Source organism: Phytophthora infestans, genomic scaffold (genome assembly GCF_000142945.1).
Source record: "Phytophthora infestans T30-4 supercont1.25 genomic scaffold, whole genome shotgun sequence".
Classification (NCBI taxonomy): Eukaryota; Oomycota; class Peronosporomycetes; order Peronosporales; family Peronosporaceae; genus Phytophthora; species Phytophthora infestans.
This window is the reverse complement of record NW_003303734.1, coordinates 1,089,834-1,093,821: the sequence shown is the minus strand read 5'-3', so window position 1 is coordinate 1,093,821 and position 3,988 is coordinate 1,089,834. Positions and strand designations below refer to the sequence as shown.

Here is a 3,988-nt window from a genome sequence, read left to right as displayed (position 1 = left end):
CCTTTCACACCTTTCCCACCCAGGGGATTTTAGAAGGCTCTCCACGCCGCCGTATATTTGTCCGACCCATTACACCAAACAAGCCACATTTGGCAGTCAACTTGGCATCTATCCTTATTACCCACCCGGCTTTTTGCCATGGAATTGCCACGTTGGCCCTTTCCATCATTATTCATCCCAAGCCGCCAGACAGCGGAGTGTACTTGTCCAAACAAATTCCCCAGCCCATCGCCCACACACCCGAGTTCTTTTGACGTCGAGACGACACCAACCACACAAACGGCAAAACCGGGCGTGGTGGTAGGACGAACTCGACAGACCGACGATTGTGCCGCTGGCTTCAGCCGACGGGTGAGGGGTGTCTGCTGTTTGAATACGCCGTAAAGCGAGCTTGTCCCGCATGAGTCGGGCTACGAGGTAGGGTTAAGCAGCCCTAACCCAGTAGTCCTGCGCAGCTGTTGGAAACAGAGCCAGATGTATGGTTTGCCTCGCGGAGAAGCATAATGGCGCGGTGTTGTCGTAGGCGCCCCAGCACAGCGTGCAAGTGGAGGTGAGTCGAACAAAGAGCTGGACACACCGGGGATTGAACGCGGCGCCTTCCGCTTGCAAAGCGGACGCGCTACCACTGCGCTGCGCCCAGCAAATCGATAACTTAACCTCTACCTTCCACACAAATTTATGACGCTTCCACGCACGATATAGTCACGCATACACATACAGCACATTTGCATGCACTTGCACTATCCTCTACCACCCGCTTCTTGCATCGAATTGCACGTTTGGCCTTCAACTATTCATCCAAGCGCCAACAGCGAGCTGACTCGTCCAAACAAGTCACCAGCCATCGCCACACACCCGAGTCTTTTGACGTCGAGACGACACCAACACACAAACGGCAAAACCGGCGTGGTGGTAGGACGAACTCGACAGATCGACGATTGTGCCGCTGGCTTCAGTCGACGGTTGAGGGGTGTCTGCTGTTTGACTACGCCGTAAAGCGAGCTTGTTCCGCAATGAGTCGGGCTACGAGGTAGGCTAAGCAGCCCTAACCAGTAGTCCTGCGCAGCTGTCGGAAACAGAGCCAGATGTATGGTTTGCCTCGCGGAGAAGCATAATGGCGCGGTGTTGTCGTAGGCGCCCCAGCACAGCGTGCAAGTGGAGGTGAGTCGAACAAAGAGTTGGACACACCGGGGATTGAACCCGGGGCCTTCCGCTTGCAAAGCGGACGCGCTACCACTGCGCTATGCGCCCAGCAAATCGATCACCTAAGCTCCACCTTCCACACGAATTTAGGACGCTTCCACGCGCGATATAGTCACGCATACACATACAGCACATTTGCATGCACTTGCACTATCCTCTACCACCCGCTTCTTGCATCGAATTGCACGTTTGGCCTTCAGCTATTCGTCCCAAGCGCCAACAGCGAGCTGACTCGTCCAAAACAAGTCATCAGCCATCGCCACACACCCGAGTCTTTTGACGTCGAGACTAGACCAACACACAAACGGCAAAACCGGCGTGGTGGTGGGACGAACTCGACAGATCGACGATTGTGCCGCTGGCTTCAGTCGGCGGTTGAGGGGTGTCTGCTCTTTGACTACGCCGTAAAGCGAGCTTGTCCCGCAATGAGTCGGGCTACGAGGTAGACTAGCCAGTCCTTACCAGTCATGCGCAGCTGTCGGAAACAGAGCCAGATGTATGGTTTGCCTCGCGGAGAAGCATAATGGCGCGGTGTTGTCGTAGGCGCCCCAGCACAGCGTGCAAGTAGAGGTGAGTCGAACAAAGAGTTGGACACACCGGGGATTGAACCCGGGGCCTTCCGCTTGCAAAGCGGACGCGCTACCACTGCGCTATGCGCCCAGCAAATCGATAGCCTAACCTCAACCTTTCACACGAATTTATGACGCCCCCACGCGCGATACAGGCACGCACATTCATTCACCGCATTTGCATTGCACTTGCATTAGTAGCTACCACCCAATGCTTGCATCAGGTCGCACGTTTTGGATTGTCGCGGCATGACATATTCCGTAACGACCGAGAGCTCGGCTGGAAGTACCTAATGCCTCTGTTTTTTGGCCGTGTTTGCTTTCTGCTCGCGCGGCTTGCCACGAGGGATCGAGTTCTGCGTTGTCCATTTCGGGATCGGTGAGGCAGCGTATCGAGGTGATCCGACAATTAGCTTCGACTGAGAGCGGGTCATGGCATTCACACTGGCTACGCCCGAAGATAACTCAGAAGCCGAGCGCGCTTGCAGGCCCTTCGACACCGGTGAAGTTACTGGTGCGGACCACGACACTGACTCATCGTCTGCAGAACTGGCTGCAACCTCACCTTTAGCATCGACCAAAGGAAATTCTCCTCCACAAAGGGTGGAGCCGCCAGCATCTGTGGGATGGCCCACGGCGAGAAGTGCCGCGACACGGGGGTGGCGAGCGTTGTTCACAAAGAACGGCGATAAGCCCGTCGAGGAGTGCTGGGCGTTGCTGAGTGCGAATTCACCAAGCGACAGGAACGAGCTCCAGCTCGTGTACGAAGTCGCGTAGCTGCGGAGGAAGTCTTCATGGACTCGGCTGACGCTTTCTGTTTGTCCATCCGTCTTCGGATACGCCGCGGTTGACATCAACAGTTTAAATCCCAACAGCTCGAAGAGGCGCGACCTGTAACGGGGTAAGAGTTACCGTCACTAGCTTACACTACAGTATAGAGGAAGCTCGCAATAGTAAAACCAAGGCTTAGGTTTGTGTCAAATTTACCTCTGATTTATTTAGGACCAGGGCGGCTACCCCTGGCTTCGTGTGAACCAGTCAAATACATGTCAACACCTGATTGGTCAATAAATGAGTCCGGCTCCTCACTATCAACCAATCAGATGGTGACACCTTGGCACATGTGTCACTGTGCCTACTTATGTAATAACTCAAGAAATACCTACAGTATTCTGCGTGAATAGCGAACGGGTCATGAGTGTAAAACTACCACAAGGAGTAATACCACCCTACCAGCACGACAAGAAGGAGATGTGCAAAGGTATTGAGCTAAGATTGAATTCCCCGGGAGGTACTAAGTAAAAAAAAAACAGTACATTCCAACACTTGATATTGGCGCGCTTTTGGCGATCTTTTTCGCCTTGCACATGTATGCACATGTAGTTTAACGAACCTTCACATTCAAACTTACCCCGCCGTTGCTAAGCTATCAAATCCGCCATGCCTGCAATCCTACGAAGCGGCTACGCCTTATTTGGGCCAAGAAGGTGGCCATTATCAAGAAACAAGCACTCTCTCCTACTATGTCCTATAAGGCAATTGCTGAATGGGCCGTAAACGAGTTCTGTCTCCCAACCACTCCCGGCAAAGCCACCATGTGTGGTATTTTCAAGTCGTCAGCTACACTACTGAAGCAACCAGTGGAGAAGACTACTCGCAAAAAGACGCAGCCACACACCCACCTACAACTCGGTGAACACGTCGTAGCTTTTGTCATGCTCGCTGAAGGCGACCGCGGCGACCATTCAATACTGTTGGCAACATTCGGGCTTAGTTAACAAAGCGAGCATCCGTTAATTTCTTTTTTTAACTTATATCAAAACAGGCTGTTTTCGCTCCAAACTGCTTTGAGCAATATCGTTTTATACACTTCAGACTGGCATATATATCAGGCGTTCGCTATTCACGCAGAATACTGTACCTACTTATCTGGGCTACTGAATCGAGCAAAGACCGCACCATTCGAGAGGCGAGATTTTTACATCTCTTTACCCGGCTTAAAAATGACGACCTGATGAAGGCTAGGGAATTTTTGATTTGACACATCAAGCTTTGGGTCACGATATCTTAAATTTCACCGTAGTAATTTAGACCAATCAGCTGCCACTTTAACGCATTTCCGTTGCTAAATTCATTCTGACCATCTTACGGCTTTTATTTTCGGACGAACGAAGTATAATGTCAGGCACAATATGCTAAGAAAATACCGGCTGTAC

General features: G+C 51.9%; 1 non-coding gene across 1 annotated transcript; it reads right to left on the bottom strand.

Moving 5' to 3' along the window:
- Nucleotides 1-568: 568 nt before the first annotated feature.
- Nucleotides 569-638, bottom strand: PITG_27899. Its single transcript has one exon. It is a non-coding gene; the product is annotated as a tRNA-Ala (tRNA).
- Nucleotides 639-3,988: the final 3,350 nt, after the last annotated feature.